Here is a 7340-nt window from a genome sequence, read left to right as displayed (position 1 = left end):
AAAGTGTTTGGGGGAATAAAAGATGAACCCCTTTTTTTTCTCAGATCTTGCGCTCATTTGGTTCTGGTGGGGAACAACAGCTATGAGAGAACAAGTGTATTCAATTAGAATTAATGCCCCTCTCTTATTCTCACAGCTGAGCAGGGCTCAAGTGCCTCTCATCTGAAAGGGATAATAAGATTTAATCTGTCTCCTCATCTACCTTCTGCAAGTATACTTAACAAATTAGCTCTCGGGTCTCTTCCAAATGGAGTTTTCTGAGGCATTTGCTAAGGTAAACGTTTTAGACTTTGAACACAGTTCAGATTTCAGGGGCAGTACTGAAATCTGAACTGTGTTGCTAACTGCCCTGCCTTTCAACTCAAGACACCATAACTTTGAACTAAAATAATATTTTTGTTTTCCACTCTGTCCCCACGTCTGTATCACCACCACCCCCAATCCCACCCTACAGGAGCTAACTCCTTCCTGTCCCTGCAAGATCAAAACTCCTCCTGGAAGCCCCGCTAGCTGTCTGCTCGCCTTCGTGGCAGATACCGCTATTGTACTTTTATACCCATTTGTGTGATAAGTACTTCAATGTCCACTTCTTCCACGAGCCCCTGAGCCCCTGGAGGGCCTGGACCACACCTAGTTTTTCTCACCGTTACATCTCCCTTGTCAGGCACATGCTAGGCGCTTAATAAGTATTTGGTGAACGAATGGCTTGTTTGGTGACAGTCCAAAGGCTGGGAGACAGAGGGAAAGCTCCCTCCTGTTGGGCCCCAGACGGGTGGCGCTGATGAAGAGGAGGCTAGGTTAAGGCCTCCCGGACCGAAGCGCGCACCCGTAAGGCCCCTGCCAAAAACACCTTCCTGAAGGCGGAGGAACTGCGAGAGTGCCTAAGTTGGCCCAAGGCCTGACCCGACAATCCCAGGGACCCTAGCCCTAACCGGACCTGCCTCCCGGGCCCCAAACCCGGACTCGGCCCCGCCCGTAGCTCCGGATCCTGGGGCCCGCCCCTGGCCCCGCGTCGGCAGACCGTGGCGTCGCTCCTGGGCCCGCCACAAACCCTCCGCAGGTAACGCGTCCCGAACTTGAGCCACACTCCGATCCCCTCCTCAAACCCCTTCCCGTTTCCCACATCCTGGACCCCTCGCTCCATCTCGGCCCCGCCCCAAACCCAGCTCCGTCTCGGCCCCTGAGCTCAGCCCCGACCGGCCTCCGAGTCCCTGGGTCCCTCCCGACACCGGCCCCTCCCTAAGCTCCGCCTCCCAGGGCCCGCCTCCTGAGCGCAGCCCGCAGCCCGGACTCGGCCACGCCTCCCGGACCCTGGGACCCTCCCCACGACGGCGTGTACTAAGCTCCGCCTCCCAGAGTCCGAGCAGCGCCTGGCCATGTCTACGACATAGTCAACGCCCCGCCCCGGCCCCGCCCTCTGAGCCCTTCTCTGGGTCTGGCCTTAGCCCCGCCCTAAGACCTGTCTCCTGGGCTCTGCTCCGAGTCCCGCCTCCTGAACCCAATGGCGTTTATCCCCGCCCTAATGCCCGCCTCCAGGACTCATCCTGCCACCACGCAAGGCCCCGCCTCCAGGACGCCACCAACCTGGACGCTTCCGAAGCCCCGCTTCCAGGATCGCCTTATCCTGGCCCCGCCCCAGGACCCGCCAACCGGGACTCTCCCCAGGACCCTCCCCAACGACGCTTATCCTGGCCCTACCCCAGGCCTCGCCCTCATGACGCTCATCCTGGCCCGACCCCAAGCCCCGCCCTCATAACGCTCATCCTGGCCGCGCCCTAGAGTCCGCCCCCAGGACGCTCCTCCTGACCCTACCCCCGGGCCCCGCCCACTCTCTGCCCCCGCGCACTGCCCTGCGCCCGCCCTCTTCAGTCCAGGCCCGGCTTCCGCCCGGTCTCCCGAAAACGCTGCGGTCCCGCCCACGTCATGGCGCCCGAGGAGAACGCGGGGACCGAACTCTTGCTGCAGAGTTTCGAGCGCCGCTTCCTGGCGGCGCGCGCACTGCGCTCCTTTCCCTGGCAGGTGGGCGGCGGGGCGAGCGGAGAGGCCCGCGGGGCTCGCGGGAGTCCAGGGGCAGACGGGATGGGTCTTCGTGCTGAAGCCCCGGGCGCTCCCGCCACGTCAGTTCCTGGGTTCCCGTCGGTCAGGGCCTCGCCACCCGGTCCCCATCCCTGGGGCCTGGCCAGAGTCGCTCGCACCCCTCTTGCCCCGCGAGCTGGCGGTGGAAGCTGGGGGCGTCTCCGCCGTCTTGGGGGGCAGAGGCGCTCTCGGTGTGGGGTACAGTTCACGATCATTTTCACGACTTTTTAAAGGCAGTAATCGTTCTGGTCACTGGGAGACAGCTGCCTTCGCCCATTCTAAAAAGTCAGCGCCCTCAGGACCGCGGGTAACCACGTCCTCCTGAGGGCGGTGACCAGGTCACAGGCTGTCCCTCATGCCTCAGTGTTCTCATCTGTATGTCGAGCACTACACAGAATGGGCTCATGCGCTGAGGCTCTCACGCCTGTGATGGAAGAGACAGAGAAGGGGGTGGCCTCTCGTCTCCCTGGGGACCTGCCATTCTCAGCACAGGCGCATGGCAGGCAGCAGCCTCCCTTCTGCCAGCAGAGGGGCTTAATGCACTCAGCCCCATTTGTAATTCATGTGGGGTGAGCTCACTGGGATGAGTCAGTTTGGATATATATTCCTCCCTGGGTCTGCCCCATTTTATGGGGTGTTGCTTAATCATTTGCGTTATTCCATTGACATAAAATATTTAGCACTCAGAGATCATTTCTGGTCAGGAGAAATTTGTGCATTTTTAACCCAAAATAGAAACCTTCATAAAATCATCATAGGTCTCCATTCAATATTGACTATAATTGTTCACATGCCCACGCTGAATGCTAACTTGGGCTCACCCTCAGCACCCACGAGATGGGTACTATTATTATCACTCACATTTCACCAGAGGGATTGTTTGATTAGGGTGCAGTAGACCCAGGAGACAGCCTGCCTGGTTCGAATCCTGGCCCAACCCCTGGCCCTGTGTGACCTTAGGCAAGTGACTGCATCTCTCTCTGCTATTGTTTTCTTATTAATAAAATGGAGGATATAATGATAACTATCTCTTAGGGTTGTTGTCAGGGTTGAGTACAAAAGCCTGTGGATCAGTGCCTGGCTCAGGGTAAATGCATGTCGGTGTTAGCTACTGTTTTTATTCAGTCTCAAAATGTTTCATAAATGCCTTCCGTGAGCCAGGCAAGCAGTACCCAAGACAGATGAGGCTCTGCTTGCATGGGAGAGCCAGAGAATAAACAAATAAATGAATGAACAAGAAAAGACCAGATAAGAGTGGCTTTAAAGCCAAGAAAACAGGGAAATGGTGAATGGAGCAACTGGGGAGAAGAGTCACCAAAGTCGGGGAATCAGGGAAGCCTTCCCCAAAGAGGTGGCATTTGAACTGGGGCCAGAGTGGTGAAGCAGCCAGCCATGGCAAGGGCTTGGGGAACAGGATATGCAAAGGCCCTGTGGTGGAAACAAGCCAGCTGTGGTTGAGGAACAACAGCAAGGCAGCCAGTGTGGCTGGAGTGGAGTGAGCAGGGTGGGCCAGGGGTGAGGGAGAACAGGCCAGAGAGAGGGATTAGGACCAGGTCTTGTAGGCATTTTACGGCATGGAAGGAGCTCTGAAGCAATGAAGTGCCTTGCCCTGTGTCACATACCAGCCGAGACAGTCTGCCTAACTCGGAAGCCAAAGCTCGCTGCTGGGCTTGAGGCCCCTGTAAGAGGACAATGTAACCCAGGCTGGTACGGGCACATTCTGCATTTCCACTTAAACTCAGATGGCAAGCCCATCAAACCTTGGTGCCATGGCTGCCCTGGTAATTCCTGGCTGACCAGTGCAACCAGGGAGCTGGCCCATGACCCGGGTGGCCGCTAAGTAGCCAGGACTAATGCGGCCAAGAGTCAGTCTTCTAGCCTTCTTCCTGTCACTCATCCAGGTGCACCCTGCGACATCTGAAGGTCAGGCTTTCAGCTGCTGTGGCTTCCACTGCCAACTGACTCCACGTCCCCAGGGAGGGATCACATAGGGCTTTGCCCACACATTCTATTGCGTGTTTCATGTTCCTGTGAATGCGCCCTTGAGATTTCTCTCTTTCCCTCCACACAGAGCTTAGAAGCAAAGTTAAGAGACTCATCAGATTCTGAGCTGCTGCGGGATATTTTGCAGAAGGTAAGAATCCCAGCGTCCCTGGGACTCATGACCCTGCCTCCTGAATCTCTCCGGAAGACCTGAGAGAAGAACCACAGGTGTGCTTATACCCTTTAAAAACACCCCTGTTCAAAGAACAAAACCATCGAGTCAGCACTGTAGGTGGGTGTCAGCACCTCCGACAGCTCCAGCGCTTTCATTTTCTAAGACTTAGAAAAAGACATCAGAATATACAAAAAGCTGCATGAGAGGGGGGAATCTAGGGAATGTTTTTTAAGCCATCCACAGCAAAAACAGAGATGAGACCTGCAGCAGTGTGTGCACCTTGACCCCTGACCCCTGACCCCTGACGCACAGCTCTGCACCTGCAGCCAGCTGGTCTCGGGCTGCAAATATGGCGGGGTAAGCACTGGCCTGGCACCTGACCGCCCACTGGGTGGACCCAGCCTTTGGTCTATGTTGTGCACAGGGGACACGGGCACTCCCCCTGTCCTGGCACAGCCCACAGAGCACATGGTGCGGGTTCCAAACCACTCCTCGGAGCCTAGAGGCCAAAGGAGGGAGGAGAGCAGGACCAGCAGCTGGCCCAGACCCCACCTCTTCCCACACCGCTTCCTCTTTTCTCCCTCCTCACTGAGTCACCTTGAAAGGGCTCAGCAGCAGTAACTGTGGGACAGGGGCTCTTCCGTTTGAAAAATTGAAAGAGGCGCTCGGTTAAGGCACCAATGACATAGCTGGGCACAGTGGTTCATGCCTATAATTCGAGCATATTCGGAGGCCAAGGCGGGTGGATCACCTGAGGTCAGGAGTTCAATACCAGCCTAGCCAACATGGTGAAACCCTGTTTCTTCTAAAAATACAAAAATTAGCTGGGTGTGGTGGGCACCTGTAGTCCCAGCTACTTGGGAGGCTGAGGCACGATAATTGCTTGAATGTGAGAGGTGGAGGTTGCAGTGAGCTGAGATCGCACCACTGCACCCCAGCCTGGGCGACAGAGACTTTGTCTCAAAAAAAAAAAAAAAAAAAAGACAACAATGACGTAACCACAACAACAAAAAGATGCTTAGAAACTACTGAAAAAGTAGAAAGCTTGGTATCTACAGATTCAAATCTGGGCTCCCTGCCCTGCTGTGAAACCATCTGAGCCTCAGGTTCCCCCCACATCAAGCAGTATAAGACCCTATGGTGGAGAGCTGCAGTGAGGATTAAGGAGACAAGATCATGTGAAGCACAGGGTAAAGGCTGCGTGCCTCTCCCCCTCCACCATCCCCTAACCAAACAGACACCGAGAGTCCCAGGCGGTACCTGTTATCACACAGACGAGAGAAGGAAGGTTGTGTCCATCAAGAGTCAGTTGCTCAAATTCTGTGTTTAAAAAAAGAAACAATTCTACATGGAATTTCTGATAGACTTTTTTTTTTTTTTTTTCTGACAGACTCTCACTCTGTCACCCAGGCTGGAATGCAATGGCACGATCTCATCTCACTGCAAACTCTGCCTCCCGGGTTCAAGTAATTCTCATGCATCAGCTTCCCAAGTAGCTGGGATTACAGGCACCCACAACCATACCTAGCTAATTTTTGTATTTTTGGTAAAGACAGGTTTCGCCATGTTGGCCAGGTTGGTCTCGAACCCCTGACCTCTGGTGATCTGCCTGCCTCAGCCTCCCAGAGTTCTACGATTACAGCTGTGAGCCACCATGCCCATTCAGAAAAATGTTTTTAAATAAACGATAGCCAGAGTCACCTGGTCAGGTGGAGAAAGAGCACTGCTCTGGCGGGCAGGCCACCAGCCTCTGTGAGATACTCTCCTGAAGGGGGCATTTCAGCGTCAGGGCCTGGTCACTCCCCAACTGGGGATTCAAGGCGGCCCACCTCCACCACACCCGGTGTCCTGGGACAGGAACATGCTGCAGGCCAGACAAGCAGCTCACAGCTCAGTGGCCCCCGACAAGCCCAGAGCTCCTCACCACAGCCGCACACCTACTTTCTAAAGCTGCCAGCAGGATGGAGAAATCTTCGTCCTCTATGAGAAGAGAATTGAATGTCAGGGGCCTGTTTCTGGACACCCCTCTTCCAGCTCACACGCCCTCCCCTTCTCATTGAGACCGTGGCGGGGTGGGGGTATGCAGGACTGGCGGGGGTGAGGAGAACACAGGTTGGCCAGGTGCCGTCACACCAACCCCAAGTACTCCAGGGGTCGTGCAGACCTGTCTAGCTCGTGCTGCTGACCAGCAGGGCTGGCCGCTCACGGAGACATGTCACCAGCCCGCTCCCAGCATCCCGCTCCGTGAAGGCTGATCGCTCCGTGGCTGGGTCCTCAGGTTCTGAGCCGAAAGAGCAGAAAAAAAGCCTGTGAGAGGCCACAGAGCAGGCCCATGACCCAGAACGGGCATCTCCTGCCGTGGCGAGGCCTGCAGGCTCCCAACGGTTGGGGTGCCCGGCCACATCAGCAGCACCAGGCCACCCCTGCCATCCGAGGCCTGGGCTTGCTTTCTCTAATATTGTTGCTGGGTGCTAAGGTTACAACAGCAAACAAGACTGACTCATTCCTTTTCTCCACGGGACTTACTGTCTTATCCCCTAGACTCAAGATGAGGGTGCAGGGATGCCCTCCCACACCACCCCAGCTTACCCAGGTGCACACCTCAGGGTGTGTGGACCTGCACAAAGGTCCCCTCCTTAGCCCCATGAGACACCCCAGGGGACACACAGGTCCACAGATCCTGCCACAGGCCTGGGAACCCACTGGCTGGAGAGTAAATACTTCAGGCTTTGCGGGCCACAGGTTCTCTGTTGCAAAATGCGATTCTGCTATTGTAGCTCAAAGGCGGCTGGAGACAACTCAGAAGGCAATGAGTGTGTTGTGTCCCAAAGAAGCTTGATTTACAAAAGCAGGAGACTGGCCTGTAGCCTTAGTTTGCCAACCCCTGGATGAGTGGGTTCCCAGGTCTGCAGTGAGAAGGGCACAGGCCAGGGCAGTGGGGAGCAGGAGAGAAGGCAGCTGAGGATGGGAGGCCTACCGGGCCCTGAACCGAGAGTGCGTGCTGCCCAGCTTCATGAAGAGCCGGTGCTGCAGGTCCAGAGGTGCCTCTTTAAAGAAAGATGCCGGCTTGTCATAGATGGTCACAGCCCTGCAATGAAATCATGGC

The 7340-nt window shown here is 55.8% G+C and overlaps 1 long non-coding RNA gene across 1 annotated transcript; it reads left to right on the top strand.

The window, feature by feature from the left end:
* Positions 1-1948: 1948 nt before the first annotated feature.
* Positions 1949-6561, top strand: LOC134738572 (uncharacterized). Its single transcript, XR_010124379.1, has 3 exons — positions 1949-2019; positions 4148-4210; positions 5625-6561. It is a non-coding gene; the product is annotated as an uncharacterized LOC134738572 (long non-coding RNA).
* Positions 6562-7340: the final 779 nt, after the last annotated feature.

Source organism: Pongo pygmaeus, chromosome 18, assembly GCF_028885625.2.
Source record: "Pongo pygmaeus isolate AG05252 chromosome 18, NHGRI_mPonPyg2-v2.0_pri, whole genome shotgun sequence".
NCBI lineage: Eukaryota > Metazoa > Chordata > Mammalia > Primates > Hominidae > Pongo > Pongo pygmaeus.
Note: the sequence above shows the minus strand (reverse complement) of the source record. Positions and strands in the feature narration are given on the sequence as shown.